The sequence below is a fragment of the Lepus europaeus genome, chromosome 2 (genome assembly GCF_033115175.1).
Source record: "Lepus europaeus isolate LE1 chromosome 2, mLepTim1.pri, whole genome shotgun sequence".
Lineage (NCBI taxonomy): Eukaryota > Metazoa > Chordata > Mammalia > Lagomorpha > Leporidae > Lepus > Lepus europaeus.
The window spans coordinates 17,104,466-17,121,327 of record NC_084828.1 but is presented as its reverse complement, the minus strand read 5'-3'; the positions used below and the strand labels follow the sequence as shown (position 1 = coordinate 17,121,327).

Sequence of the window (16,862 nt, the reverse complement as noted above, 5' to 3'; positions counted from 1 at the left end):
GGGAAGCGGAAATTCTGAGAGGCTTTCCAAAAACCCCAAGTGATACAACCTCGTTGTGTAAGAAGGAGCCCTTCAGCCTCAGTTCTACTTCTGTGTCTATTTTTATCTCAACAGAATTTTTTCTTGCAAGCCATGTAAGGCAATGCTTTTTCATTTGTGAACATTTATAAAATACAACAATTCAGAAAATAGTTATTGAGAACAAACAGGCAGTTTGTTGGGAACAGTGGAGAAGATGAGGTCAAACAGTATTTTTACGTTCAATGTGCTTGCAATGAGAAAAGACTAGAAACCTTTTCTGAGAATATGAATTACACAAGGCAATCTTCCCTTCTAGGGAAGAAGAAACAAGGAAGAAATTAATTGTGCTGCTAAAGATTGAGAAAGTCTTCTTCAGTGTAGTAGCATTTGATCTAGGCCTTTAAGAGTAGGTAGAGTAGCAAGACAGAGATGGGAAAGTGCTCCAGGCAGAGGAGTAGCACATGGTAGACATGGAAAGTGTGCAAGACATCACAAAAAAAAAAACAAGGTGAGATCTTAAAAGACCTTCATTATCACAGGTACTAAGCTTTTTCCAAAACAAGAAGGCAAATAACACCAAGAAAATGCACTACAGTGCAGTATACTCTAAATAAAAGGGAAAACATTGTAACTTAAAAGTTTCCACAAGAATGATGATTTATGCTGGAGGTAGGCAAGTGTTCCTAATTTGTGACATGTTAGAGAGCTGTCCATCAAATATGTGTATGTATAAACTCCCCCAAGGCACTCCACCTCAGAGTCATTCTTTCTATTTCAGCAACTCAATTTCTCTCGGTCCTGGGTTTGGATTTAAATACCTCACATCCATTACAGTTTTACAATGAAGTTGCAACTCAGGGTTACAACTGTTTTCAAAATAGGGTTTACATGGAGTAAATCCAAGAGATATTGTATCTTAGGTGGTAAAAGATTTGGTATACTTACTTAAGAAACCAACTTAATTTTTGCCTGTAAAATGATAGCTACTGAAGAATTATCTAGTACTTCCAAAGAAGATGAATTGTAACATTATGACACTAGCAGATAAAGCCACTAGGCATAGTCATTCCTCCAGCCATTAATCAATGCCCACTGTCTATAAAGATATGTGGTGATGGAGACTATGGCTGTGAGATACCTAACAAGTCTGAAATAAAGAGAAATGCCTTTTTTGAGAATAAAAGGTTGCGAGCCTATTAACAGATTTGATGAGGAAGAGAAGGAACAGAAAAAAAATAGGGGGCCAGCACTGGGACGTAGCAGGTAAAGCCGATGCCTACAGCACCAGCATCCCATATGGGCACCAGTTCAAGTCCCAGCTGCTCCACCTCCAATCCTGCTCTCTGCTGTGGCCTAGGAGAGTGGAGGATGGCCCAAGTCCTTGCCCCTGCACCTGAGTAGGAGACCCAGAAGAAGCTCCTGGCTCCTGGCTTCACATCGGCCCAACTCTGGCCATTGCAGCCATTGTGGGAGTAAACCAGCAGATAGAAGACCTCTATCTCTCTCTCTGCCTCTGCCTCTCTGTAACTCTGCTTTTCAAATAAATAAATAAATATTTTTTGAAAAGAAAAGAAAGGATATATGCTAACACAAAAGTTATGTTGAACCAAATATCAATAAATGTGTAAGCCAAGTTCCCACATTTCTAAGACCTGAATTGTGGCAACTGTAAGTCAAGGAACTTTAATTATTAGCATAGTTTTTTTTTTGACAAATTATTTATTTTGTATTCATTGTTGCACAGCATCGGAAGATGTTCCATGCTGCAGTTCATTATTAATATCACTTCTTCTTTATTCTCATGGCAAATCTGATGACACGCTTGATATTGGCATGTGGTGGAATGGTACTAAGTAGTCTGTTAATGAAGGCAAAATAGCAGCAGGATCAACTGGGCACTCATACAGGTGGCTGATACATGAGAACCCCTTTGGTTGGGTTACTTTGTGTTTCTGACATAAAGATGCATTTCCTTCTGGCAGGAGGGTCTTCCTCTTCATCAGAACTTTCCCTTGTTAGGTCAATAACATCACTTTCTTTTTGCTTGCCTCACTAGCTACAGTAAATGGACAAGACTTAATGAGCACACTTGACCTTTCTATTTTTGCACACGGTTGGCTGGATACTTCATAATTTCTTTCTTCAGTCTCATTGGACACCAAAAGCCATCTCCTTGGAATCTGATTTCATCCATATCAGAACAGTCATTGGGAATTTCCATACAAAGCCCATCTAATACAAGGCTTTCATAGGCAGCTTTCTTGTCACCCACAGGACAAACCCAGGTAGGCTTCTTCTCATTCATTTGTAGATAAAGGGCAGCATCAAAACATTGCAGATCTGTACAGGTCATTGCCCAGCATGGGATTGTCAGCCACATTTTCCCTAAAGGTCATATCAAGGACACCCAAGGGCTAGTGTAGCAATTTCACTATCAGAATCTATAGTAAGTTTTTCTTTAATTAGTGCTCTGGAATGATCAGGGTTTCTAATACCTTTCTTTTTTTTCTTTTCAAATTTTATTTAATAAATATAAATTTCCAAAGTACAACTTTTGAATTATAGCGGCTTTTCCCCACCATAACCTCCCGCCCACCCACAACCATCCCATCTCCCACTCCCTCTCCCATTCCATTCACATCAAAATTCATTTTCAATTATCTTTAATACAGAATATCAACTTAGTATATGCTGAGTAAAGATTTCAACAGACTGCACCCACAAAGACATATGAAGCATAGAGTACTATTTGAGTAATAGTTTTACCATTAATTCTCATAGTATAACACATTAAGAGCAGAGGTCCTACATGGGGAGCAGGTGCACTGTGACTCCCATTGTTGATTTAACAATTGACACTCTTATTTATGATGTCAGTAATCACCCAAGGCTCTTGTCATGAGCTGCCAAGGCTATGGAAACCTCTTGAGTTCACCAACTCCAATCTTATTTAGACAAGGCCATATTCAAGGTGAAAGTTCTCTCCTCCCTTCAGAGAAAGGTACCTCCTTCTTTGATGGCCCTGTTCTTTCCACTGGGATCTCACTCGCAGAGATCTTTCATTTAGGTCATTTTTTTTTGCCACAATGTCTTGGCTTTCTATGCCTGCAAAACTCTCATGGGCTTTTTAGCTGGATCTGAATGCCTTAAGGGCTGATTCTGAGGCCAGAGTGATATTTAGGACATCTGCCATTCTATGAATCTGCTGTGTATCCTGCTTCCCATGTAGGATCATTCTCTCCTTTTTAATTCTACCCATTATTATTTGCAGACACTGGTCTTGTTTATGTAATCCCTTTGACACTTAATCCTATCTTTTTGATCAATTATGAAATTAAACTGATCACTTTAACAAGTAAGATGGCATTGGTACATGACACCTTGATGGGATTGAATTGGAATCCCCTGGCACATTGCTAGTTCTGCCATTAGGGATAAGTCTGAGTGAGCATGCACCGAACTGTACATCTCCTCCCTCTCTTATTCCCACTCTTATATTTAACAGGGATCACTTTTCAGTTAAATTTAAATGACTAAAAATAATTGTGTGTTAATTAAAGAATTCAACCAATGAATACCTTTCATTTTTAATCTCTGTAATAACAAGGCTGCAGTGATATATGGACATGGAGTAATTCTTTCCAATTTCTGATGCCCAAGAGATGGAAATCTGGTTTGGCATGGCTGAAGATAACCTAATTAAAGACATAATATTCAAGGGCCATCCAGGGTGTCTCTGTTCCATTCCATTTTTAGGTGGTGGTACATAACCAAGCAAAGTAAACAGCTCCCCATTTACTTTTATACACAGGCTATTAGGATAGTTATCTTCTTGAGGACAATTAGCCTCTGCCAGGCAAAGTCTCAGCTGAACTTAGACTGTATAATCTCTCCTGACATCTGGCAAAAAAAATCTCTGGATATGCACATCTCTCTAACTTGTTGAGGTGTCAAAACAAAAATAAAAAGCTTCTCTGGCCGGCGCCATGGCTCACTAGGCTAATCCTCCACCTGCAGCACCGGCACTCCAGGTTCTAGTCCCAGTTGGGGCGCTGGTCCTGTTCTGGTTGCTCCTCTTCCAGTCCAGTACTCTGCTGTGGCCCAGAAAGGCAGTGGAGGATGGCCCAAAGTGCTTGGGCCCTGCACCCGCATGGGAGACCAGGAGGAAGCACCTGGCTCCTGGCTTCGGATCGGCACAGCGCGCCGGCCACAGTGGTCATTTGGGGGGTAAATCAGTGGAAGGAAGACCTTTCTCTGTCTCTCTCTCTCACTGTCTAACTCTGCCTATCTAAAAAATAAATAAATAAAATAAAAAGCTTCTCTTGAAATAGTTGAATATGGCTTTGAACTAAACTTGGGGGCTTGATGAGAACATCAAGAACATCATAAAAGAGCAGGTTTTTTTAGCTGCACATCAGGATGGACAGGAGGAATTAAGGGAAATGGCTACTGCATCTCAAATGCAGGCTTAGTGGCTGGCAGCAGCACAGAACCAAAAGGAGAGGACGGTGAGTGAGAAGTAATTGAAATGGAAGGCAATGTTTGGATTCCAGCCGCAGCCAAGTCAGACTCTATAGGCAAGGAGCCACCATCCACGCTGAAAATCAAGGATTTGATTGTGGGTAAATCAGAAAGTCCTTCAAGAGTGCACGGATATTGGCGTGTGTGCAATTCTCAGATTTTAATCTGAACCGCAGGGCTACAGCCAATCTACAACAAATGTAGTGCCCTCATCAGGAAGCCATGCTTGCATCCACTTTTATTCCATCCAGCAAAGCCTAGTAACACTTTTAGTTCAGAAACCTTTAAACAGACTGGCACTGTGGTGTAGTGGGCAAAGCCTCCGCCTAAACAGAAAAGTCTTTTCCAATGAAATCTACTCCAGACGGAAAGAACTGTTGCACCAGATATGCAGACATCAATTTAGGGACACAGGAAACATGAAGAAACAAGGAAATGTGACACCTCCAAAATATAGAATCAAAAAAATGGATATGTTGGAGTAAAGTTGACATCTTAAGACTTGATTATTTTTATAGACCTTTCTATACTTCTGTGAAATAGTGGTCTTTCTACTTTCTACTTGTTGAATTCTTTATTTATAGTGGTGGATTAAGATTATGATCGCAGGGGCCAGCGCTTTGGCACAGGAGGTTAAAGCCCTGGCCTGAGGCGCTGGCATCCCACATGGGTGCTGGTTCTAGTCCTGGCTGCTCCTCTTCCGATCCAGCTCTCTGCTTGGCCTGGAATAGCAATAGAAGATGGCCCAATTCCTTGGGCACCTGAACCCATGTGGGAGACCTGGAAGAAGCTCCTGGCTCCTGGCTTCAGATCAGTGCAGCTCCAGCCATTGTGGCCATCTGGGGAGTGAACCAGTGGATGGAAGACCTCTCTCTCTGTCTCCACCTCTCTCTGTAATTCTGTCTTTCAAATAAATAAAATAAATCTTTAAAAAAAAGATTATGATTACAAAGTAACTTGAAAGTATATTTTGCCAAAAATTAAAGGAAAAGAAGGAAGGGAAAAGAAGAGAGGGAGAATATGGAGTATTATAAATTGATGTATTATAAATTATATATATGAAAAACATGAAATCCATTCTCTTGATATAAATTAATAATATACATGTAACCTGCTAAAGCAGGTACCCTATTCTCTGCTTACATAGATTAATATTAGATTCATGTAAAGTACTAGACTTGTTTGTGTGCAAATTTCATATTGTTATATTTGGTTTGTTGTTTCAACCACATGAGAATTTGTTGAATTCTAATCTTATAATTCATCTGTAATCCTAGTCTTATAATCTAATCTTATGATTCTATGCTTATATAATCTATAATTCAAATGTAATTATAATCTTATATAATCTGTAATCTAATCTTATAATTATAATCTTATAATTCATCCTTTCATTGATCACTATATACAGATATCAGCATAATAGCTGTAGTGAAAATGATTAATAATTTAGTGCTGAGGGAATGCTTTCTAAATTATTTCTCCTGGAAACTTTCTTCTACAATTATAAAAGTTCTTACCAAGCATTATTTGGATTATTTAGCTAATTAAAATCCTCCTATCCATGGCACCAGCCTACAGTTGTTTCAAGAGGATGTCATGAGATTCTGGTCAGACTGACATCCTAATATCTTTAGTCTACTAGAGCTCCTTTGATTTCCAGCATATAGCACTTGAGGAAAATGAAAGTGTAGTTATAGTTGTGTTATTCCTACTTAACTAATGCTATTCCCAAATAACACTATTTACTATGAAAACTGATTTTTAAAAAAATCTTTAAAATCAAAAAAAGCTAATCGGAGATGTTAATGCTCTTTGAATAGTTTACAACATAAAGAATTGCTGTTTTATTTTAAAATAAATAAGTAAATAAACAACAAAAAGGATAACACAATAGTGCTCTTGCTAAATAGTGATTTCAAGGAAAACTATGAAATGCCTGACACATAATTCAAAATAATTATTCTATAGAAACAATGAGATGCAAGAAAATACAGCAGACAATTCAAAAAGATGAGGAAAATTACATTATATGAATGAGAAATTGAATAAAGAGATAGAAATCATTTTAAAAATCTATCAGAAATTCTGAAACAGAAAACTTCAATTAATGAAATGAAAAATACAACTGAGAGCTTAAACAACAGAATAAACCAAGTGGTGGAAAGAATTTCTGATCCTGAAGATACTTTGGAACTAACTCAGACAAAAAGAAAAAGAAAAAAATTAAATGGAGTGAAAAAATCTTACAAGACATATGGGATACCATTAATCAAACAAGCAATCATATTACAGGGATAAGTGGAGGAGAAAAGAAGTAAAAGGCATTGAGGACTTGTTAATCAAATAACAGCTCAATATTTCCCAAATATTTTTTTTTATTTTTAACTTTTATTTAATGAATATAAATTTCCAGTGTACAGCTTATGGATTACAATGGCTTCCCCCTCCCATAACTCCCCTCCCACCCGCAACCCTCCCCTCTCCTGATCCCTCTCCCCTTCCATTTGCATCAAGATTCATTTTCAATTCTCTTTATATACAGAAGATCAATTTAGTATAAAGATTTCAACAGTTTGCACCCACATAGAAACACAAAGTGAAACATACTGTTTGAGTACTAGTTATAGCATTAAATCAAAATGTACAGCACATTAAAGACAGAGATCCCACATGAGGAGCAAGTACACAGTGGCTCCTGTTGTTGACCCAACAAATTGACACTCTAGTTTATGGCGCCAGTAACCACCCTAGGCTCTCGTCATGAGTTGCCAAGGCTATGGAAGCCTTCCAAGTTTGCCGACTCTGATCATATTTAGACAAGGTCATAAAAGACAGAGTGAGGATAGTAACCAATGATCCTAAGAGTGGCATTTACCAGGTTTGAACAATTATACAGCATTAAGTGGGGAAGAGGACCATCAGTACACACAGGTTGGGAGTAGAGCCTTGGTGGTAGAGTAGAGGTTATGATTACAAAGGAATGAGGCCCAAGTGCGCTAGACAGGGTCTAGAACAAAGGACAGAGTCATTATTAGAGGAGCTAAGAAAGGTGCTGTCTAAGCTACAATTAAGTTTTCTGATTGAGAGGCAAATAGAACCTGATACAAGGGGCTTGATAATAATCTGGTGGGCTTTAGGCCTTGTAAGTTAAGAGGCCCAGACCTATCTATCTCTTCCCATGGGGTATATCCTAAGGGAGGTGTGAACCTCCTAGGGGAAGGCACTCTGTTGACTTTCATTACTTGGCTGGCCTGGGAGGAGAGCTGGCCAGGTCAAGGCAAGGGGCATCTCTAACAAGAAATTTACAGTTCTGCCTGCAATGTTGCTGACCCTACTTGACCATCCCCTCAGCTGCAGTGGTCACTTTAGAAGTTGGGCTGAGTGAAGGGCTTTTCAGCTTAGAGCCAATAAGATCTGTGGCTCTGACCTGGGCATCCTTCGACTCCAGGGCAGGTCCATTTCCAGTGATCCAACTCTTGGCAGAGCTGCCAGGGCTCTTCACAAGCTGACTTCTGCTGAAGCCCAGGCTTACCACATTGAAAGCCACTGCAGTGGACTGGCCTGTTGGGTCTCCTTGAGGGCAGATCACTGTACAGATCAGCCAGTAATAGGCCTGCCACCCATTGCTTCTGATGCCTAGCTTTCTTTTCCTCCTGGTTTGTGTTAAAGCAGACCAGAGGATGCAAGTCAAGGGAGTGCCCGTGTCCCATCTCTAATCTTCGGTGGCCTGAACTACAAGTCTATAGTCACAGGCATATTCTGTAGTAGTTTTTCTAAGGTAGACAATGCCCATGAGGAAAATTATATTCTCACTTTAAAACTTTCTTTCCCTTTGGTCTGAAAGGGAGGTTTTTTCTACTTACTGTATACTTCGCTGATGGCGAAGTGAATCTAGCTATGAGATTATTATTTAAGTTCTTATTTTGGCTATGCTATCACAGAAAAATGTTAGCCATCTCTTTTATAAGGTCTAAAGATTAAATTGTGTGTCCTACAGATTCCTTCATAATAGAATTAGTTTCCTACCTTGAAGAGAATAGAGAAATGAAAGAACAAGTTGGGCTTAGAATAGAGAAGTGACGGAGCAAGACCTAGATTGCTTGCTGACAATAGCAATATTACATGAATACTTAGCAAACCGTTTCAACCATTAGATAACAACTTAAGAAAACATTTACCAGAAGGTCCAATGCCTTCTATAAATTTTAAGAATCATGTATTTGAAAACACCTCTTAAATATCTAACATGGTGTAGTTTGTTTAGCCAGTAACCTTAAGCACAACCATATAAAATGTTTTTTTTCTTTCTACCAACACGTTTAAAACATATGATACACAGATTCAGGTCACACAAATTAAAATGTATCTTTGATTGATTTTAGCAGCTTAAATTTATGGACAATCTTATCTATAAGCCATTTAAAATAAAACTCTTAATAAAATTTCCCCATGTGGACATACAATATGTACACACATATAACATAGCATAATAGACCAATATAGCAATTTTAATAATAGCTTTTAAAATCTTTAACTCTTTTTGTAGATTACCAATTGATTTGAATTGCTTTTTGTTTTTAGTAACCTCAGTTAACCATACTTTCTCTCAGTTGGTACTGTTAATACATTATTGGCTTCCTCTGTTTACAGAGCCATCCCAAAGTACTGAATACAATAGAAGTGGCTGGAAAAAGTCCATAGGAACCTATAGGAGGACAGCTAAACACAGAACCAACAACACTTTAGTTTTATGAGCAGCAAATCATATATAACTATGGATGACAAAAGACTTTAAGTCGCCATGTTTAAAATTATAAACTCATCAACCAACAAGAGGCACTTGCTTACTTCACGGTATTTTTGAAAGCACCTGTAGGATTATACAAGTATTTAACCCTTTAGGCCTCTGGGGCTTTCTCATTAAGATAACTATCATGTCTAGTAACACAAAATCATTAGACTTTTTAATTCTCAAACATTTGTATTAATATCATTTTCCATTATAGAAACTTAAAGTTTGGCACCACATCACATCTTGACAGTACTTATAATATAATCCAAATAGCCTGACTAGTTGGTGTCTCTATAAGATGAGATACATAGGTCCTTTGATTTTTTCAGTTGGGCCCAAACTGGAAAAACCAAAGTCCAGGATTTACTGGAAATTTTAGAGTCCATATTGTTTGAAACTTTGATTTCTTGAATGCCTGTCACGAATGCCAAGAAGGCTCAAAATCCAAAATATCTGGTTGAAATAAGATTCCTTAAAATCATGACATAACATAGACCAAATTTGATCATTGTTACAAGGTGATTATTCAAATCTTTGAAAATAAGCACATATTTAAATAACCCATAGCTCTTAATAAAAATGTAGCTGTTTTTGAACAATTAGAATTTAACAGACATCAAGAGAACATAATAGATTACTTTAACACATTGATTTAACAGAGCATCAGAGTTTAATTCTATGTCAAAGAGAAATTGAGCTTCCTGTGATCTTTTGCTGTGAGGTTTCCTTCCTTTACCTTCTTTCATATTGGTGACCATGTTTCTGTGTTTCTGTGTGTAACACATCTTTAAGCATTTTTTGCAGGGCTGGATGAGTAGCAACAAATTCTTTCAGTTTCTGTTTGCTATGCAAAGTCTTTATTTCACCTTCATTCATAAATGAGAGCTTTGCAGGATATAATATTCTGGGCTGGCAGTTTTTCTCTCTTAGTATCTGGGCTATGTCTCGCCATTCCCTTCTAGCTTGTAGGGTTTCTGATGAGAAGTCTGCTGTGAGTCTAATTGGAGATCCTCTAAGAGTAATCTGTCATTTCTCTCTTGCACCTTTTAGAATCTTTTCTTTATGTTTCACTGTGGTGAGTTTGATTACAACATGTCGTGGTGAGGATCTCTTTTGGTCATGTTTATTAGGGGTTCTATAAGCTTCCTGTACTAAGATGCCTCTGTCCTTCTCCAAACCTGGGAAATTTTCTGCTAGTATCTCACTGAAAATGCCTTCTAATCCTTTCTCCCTCTCCATGCCTTCAGGAACTCCTAGAACCCGAATGTTAGGTTTTTTAATAGTATCCTGTAGATTCCCGATAATATTTTTTAGATTTCTAATTTCTTCTTCTTTTCTTTGGTTTGCCTGTTTCCTTTCATGTTCTCTGTCTTCTAAGTCTGATATTCTCTCTTCTGCTTCGCCCATTCTGTTTTGAAGGCTCTCTAATGTGTTTGTCATTTGATCTATTTTATTCTTCATTTCATTATGATTTCTTGTCACTATCACAGTTTCTTGTTCCACTAGTTGTTTCATTTCATTTTGATTCCTCCTTAATATTTCATTTTCGCGAGAGAGATTTTCTATCTTGTCCATTAAGGATTTCTGTAGTTCAAGAATTTGTTTTTGAGAACTTCTTAATGTTCTTATCAATTTTTTGAGATCCACTTCTTGCATTTCTTCGATCTCATCATCTTCATAATCTTGAATTGGGGTGTCTTTTTCATTTGGGGGCGTCATAGTGTCTTCCTTGTTCTTGTTACCTCGGTTTTTGCGTTTGTGGTATGGCATGTTGGAGATATTTGGTTTCTTCACTGTGGTGTTTTTTCTTGTTACACTATGGCTCTATATTAAGTGGACTGTCTGCTTTCAGTGGCGCCTTAGAGGCTTGAGATGTGTGTGGACTGAGAGTTGTGTTTGGTTCCTCAGCACACATACCCATTTATTATGATACACACATACACACACACACACATCTATGTGTCCACACAGACACTTTCATTTTTACTCACAAAGTGGCTACAGCATAGGCAAAAAAATTGTAGCTCCAAAAGAAAACAACTGCTTGTCTAATAAAGAGTCCATGTAGCTCAGAAAAAAAAAAAGTCCTCTCAGGAAATTATTACCTAAAAAAATGTTCTTGATATGAATTTGAGATCTAAGCCAATGAAATTGCTTTTGCAAAATAGCCGCTTGGATGCAAGGTGATTTGTGCAATTAGAAGGAATCAACTAAGGCTATTTCCTGTACTTTCTTTAAACATGGGTGTGGGATGCTTGCAGGTGCCCAGGGATGCTCCCATCATGCCAGGTACTGCTGCAATGCCATCTTTGCCTTGTCACAAAACTTTGAATTTGGTGGATGATTCAGTTTTTGTAGAATATCTATGATTCCCATGTCTCATAATTTATCCTGGGATTATTATGAACCTTCTTCATCATTCCCTGTGAGGATTGTTTAAGCTCTTTTGCTATTGTGCTATCTGCTATGTTGGCTAGGATGCACAATGTTTGCTCTTTGACCTCAATGTTGTGCTCCCTTGCAGAACAAGGGTGACAGCTTGCATAATATGCTTTCATGAGTACTCATTATTTTATCTATATAAGGCAAAATAGAGAGGAGATTTCTAAGAAGTCCCAAAGTCCTCATCAGCACATTCAAATCTGAATCTAATAATAACTGGAATAGCTGGTCAGTACTCAAGCTTTGTAAAATATCTGCTTTTATTTTTTGTTCAGCCTTAAATGCTGTATTCATTAAGGCCCCAATTTCATTCACTCATAAAGCAGGATTTTCACTTTGAGTTAATCCAGAAAGTAGCTCTATGACTCCTGATTCTAAAACTGGCTGTTTGCTTGGAAAAGATAAATCAAGAAATTACATAGCACAAAAGGTGCTACTAAAAGGATTTTATCAGGTACATTTTGTAAAAACCTTCATTAAAGTTTTCCAAAAGCATGACCCTAGAAACTGTTTCAAAGTTGCTACACAGATCTGGATAAACCTGATAGCAGCTAACCGCACCTTGACACTAGACTCAGGCAGGCCAGTCACAACTCGGTCCATCATATTTTCAGTCTCAATGATCTTTTTCTTGGTATCTTCATCATTTACTCCAAGAGAGGCATACAGTTTGAATGCACCCTGGTGGAGTTCGTGAGCATGGTTTAAGTCACAATCAAGCTTTTTAAAATCAGTGATGGCATTCCCTGAACTGGGATACTTGAAATAATCAGCAACCATGGCAATGAGGTGATCAGTTATGCCAGTGATTCTCTGTAGCTCAACATCTGGCTCAATTTGATGAGAGTTTCTGCTCCTTCAACTTTCTCCTCTACTTCTCTATCCTTACTGCACATTTGAACCAAACAAGGCAATGTATTTAATGCAATAGAGTTGTCATCTGTCCAAATTGCTCCAGCTCTACCCGTGTAGTTAAAAAGTCTGCTAACGTGGATTGTATCTCAATAGGCTTATTCCTCTGTAATATCTTCACAAAAATTTGTAGCAATAATTCTTCATCAACCAAAACGTTCACAAGGGTCATCAATACCTGGGAGTTTTCAACAGCTAACTTGGAGAAGTACATCAGCGCTTGCATTTGACCCTTGCGTGATAGTGAAGTTAGTAAGTGAGCAATATTATGAACTGCATCATGGTAAAATAAAATTGATTATCTGCACCTTTACAGCAGTGTGAGAGGATCTGATAGATATACTCCTGGGTATAAGGAGGCCTAAGCAGTGCTATGAGGTGTGGTATCACTGTGGCATCATTATACAATAGTCCTCTAGAGAAAGGGGACTGATGAAGATAGTAGGTAGACATGAGCATCAAAACGTCAATGAAGTTCAGGTCAGGGGAGAGTAGTCCTTACAGTAAGGCAAGGATAATATAGCAGCCCAGTAGAGATTTGGCATTGCTTTCAGTACACATTGCAAAGCTTCCTATTACCACTGCACATTCTGTTTTCAGCTCTGTGCTTACGGTTTCTTGCTGAAGCAAGTATAACATTCTTGGAACGGCTCCTAAAACAATGAGGTTGACTCTCTGCTTGTTTCCAATTACAGCATTTTTCATGTCTATGACACCTTGCAGCACTTTCTGGGGATCAGGGTCAAATAGCCTGTCAACGTGGTAGCAACTGCTAGCTCTTACTTCTGAGAGGACACTGGTGTGAATTGGAGTCTAATAGGCATCTTGAGCCTTCCCTCAGTAAATTTTTTTCCTGAAGTAACCTTTTATTTAATGAGTACAAATTTCATAAGTACAACTTTAGGAATATGGTGATTCTTCCAATCATACCTGCCCTCCCAACCCCCACCCCTCTTCCCTTTCCCATTCCAAGTCCCATTCTCCATTAAGGAAAAAACACTGTTCCTCGACAGTCAACACAAGGGCTATTCAAGTCAGTGCTTCTCAAGTGTCAATGTCACTTTTACAGATTGCCTTTTAGGTGCTCTATCAGTTATTACAGATCAGGGAGACATATGGTATTTGAATGACTGGCTTATTTCACTAAGCGTGATGTATTCCAGATTCATCCATTTTGTTGCCAATGACTGGATTTCATGTTTTTACCACTGTGTAGTATTCCATAGAGTACATATCCGATAATTTCTTTATCCAGTCTTCAGTTGACAGGCATTTGGGTTGATTCCTTGTCTTAGCTATTGTGAATTGAGCTTCAATAAACATGGGAGTGCAGATAACTCTTTTATTTGCTGATTTCATTTCCTTTGGGTAAATTCCCAGGAGTGGGATGGCTGCGTCATATGCTAGGTCTATATTCAGTTTTCTGAGGTATCTCCAAACTGACTTCCATAATGGCTTTACCAGTTTACATTCGCACCAGCAGTGGATTAAAGTACCATTTTTCCCACATCCTTGCCAGTATTTGTTGTTTGTTGATTTCTTTTTTGACTTTTATTTAATAAATATAAATTTCCAAAGTACAGCTTTTGGATTACAGTGGCTTCCCACCCACCCCATAACTTCCCTCCCACCACAACCCTCCCATCTCCTGCTCCCTCTCCCATTTCATTCACCCACACAGAAACACAAAGTATAAAGTACTATTTGAGTACTGTATGAGAGCCATTCTAACTGGGGTGAGGTGAAACCTCATTATGGTTTTGATTTGCATTTCCCTGATGGCTAGTGATCCTGAACATTTTTTCATGTGTCTTTGTGATGTATCACATTGTCAGTAAATTTTTAAAAATTGTAATCATGCTATGTATAATTTCAGGCCACAAAGGAATAAGACTAGAAGTTAACGAGAACAATAAAAAATTTTCCAATAAATGGAAATTGAACAACATGATCCTGAATGATCAATGGACCATTGAAGTAATTTAAGTGGAAATTTTAAAAATTCTTTAAACAAATGAAAATGAAAACAGAATATATCAAAAATCTGTGCAACACAGCAAAAACTGCATTAAGAGGGAAGTTTATAGCAGCAAATGTATAACATTAAAAAAAAGTTCTCAAATAAACAATGCAATAATGCATCTCAAGGACTTAGAAAAACAAGAGCAAACTAAACCCAAACCTAGCAGGAGGTGAGAATTAATAAGTATCAGAGGAGAAATTTGGATTGCTTGTATTGCTTTGAGTTCCATTAGTCAATTGCTATTCTTCTTTGAATTTGTTCATCAAATGCTTAGTAATTACTTTCAATATAAAAGGTTATGGTCATCATTACTAGAGATATCACATATGACAGAATAAGGCAATGGGATTTTCATCTATTTAGAAAGTGTTATACATATTCAATACATGTCTCATATGAATCTTTCAAACTAAGAGTTACAGGGATAGAAAGAACCCATCTTTGGTTAAACTGTTGGAATAGATAGTGAAAACAGTAGATGCATTTTCATATATTTGTAAAAAATACTTTGTAGTCTGGGAGCAGAACAGGAGAAGGAATGATGAAGAAAAAAATTTCATATCATTTCTTTAAAGAAATTTCACCTACATTTTTGCCTCTTCTGCACCCTTGACTATTCAACAATGGTAGCAACAGCCCAGACACTAAGGGGAGCCTGTGGCCAAATACAGATGCATGAGTAGCCTGGCTGAATTCAACAGAGGAGCCAGCCATCCAGTCAAAAAAGGGGTAGTGCTATTTCACAGCAATAGAGAACTTATAAGAGGCAAAGGAAGTTTCGTAGGGATGCAAGGCCATAATGAAGTATTAAGTTGTTCAGGTATGTTAGAGCAAAGCATAGAGGAGAAATTGACCAGTAAAAGAATAAATGTAAGGCCGAGAGTAAATTCCCATGGTGAAGAGTGGGTAGAGGGTTATTGTGGGAAAGCAGAATGAATGTTTAGGAGCTTTCTCCAGGCATGGGAAAGAGACTACAGGCAGGGGAGATATAGCTAGTGTGGCTCTGCGTCGTGCATGAACTCCATTCTATCATTTTCTTGGTGAATTGAGTAAAGATCTAAGTTGCATTCTATTGTTTATTCTTAATGCAAAGTGCTTTAAGATTCACTACAAATGTGTGTTCTCAGTAATTCTTGTCACTCTAGGAACAAAGGAGGTGTGGTGAATGGGTAAACTAAGTAGATTTTAAGATGATGGGAGATTAACACAACTAGAATGTGGTTCTAAAACAAAAGATGAAGGCACTAAGGCATTCAGACTGTATGGTTGCTTATTTTTGATGCTTTAACAATCTGATGTAGATGGGAGGCTGACTATGAGGGCAAGGAAATAACTAAACAGGAGATCCAGAAGCCAAGATTAAGAATGATTTGCAGTGTAATCACTTTAGGTAGACAAAAGGAGAAAGTCAATGCTTAAATTCAAGATCTAGACATTAGGAGAATCTGCTTAGAGCAAATGAGTAAAAGTAGAAAGGAATTTGGAAAAGACAGAAAAGAAGCTGGCAAGAACACTAACTCATTCATCGTAGAGAACCAGCAGGGTTGGCAGCAAATGACGGAAAGGAAATCTGTGTGGCAGTGAGGGGGCTCAGGAACTGGCAGGAGAAATAGCTGTGAAGTTGGAGAAAACTGAGTTGGGAAAGGTCAAGCAGAAGGAGAAATAAGACTAAAAATAGAAATTCTGAATGGTAAGGCAACAAAAGCAAACCAAAATGCCCTTGTTAATATGTATCGTTGTACTATATTAAATCCTTTGAAACATTTCCTTTGAAACCAATCCTCAGGCATGAAAATTGCATCTCAGACCTGTCCACCATAGGTCACCTAAAAATAACTTCCAGGTACAAGAGAGAGCTGGCGAGCAGGTTGGAGCTGAGAGGTTTGTGGATCCAGCACGCTATTTAGATCCAGAGAACACACGATCCAGCAACTCACGCCAAGCCAGAGAAGCATGTGCTCCCGGTGGGGCCCCTCTCCAGGACTGCAAACTCTTACTCCTGGTAGTCAGCTGAAAAGCATAGCATTGCTAGTTTTCAAAATTCAACTGTCACAATCAATGAATAGGTGCCTTCTGGTGTTCCCTGGAGCTCCAAAGGCCTAGGATCTGGGCCAGTATTACTGGGCAAGTAGGCTGTGTATTTGCACA

At 38.3% G+C, this 16,862-nt stretch overlaps 2 pseudogenes; both read right to left on the bottom strand.

Moving 5' to 3' along the window:
- Window positions 1–1,820: 1,820 nt before the first annotated feature.
- LOC133747393 (E3 SUMO-protein ligase PIAS2-like) lies at window positions 1,821–5,509 on the bottom strand (annotated as a pseudogene).
- Window positions 5,510–11,617: 6,108 nt separating this feature from the next.
- LOC133747377 (armadillo repeat-containing protein 8-like) lies at window positions 11,618–13,498 on the bottom strand (annotated as a pseudogene).
- Window positions 13,499–16,862: the final 3,364 nt, after the last annotated feature.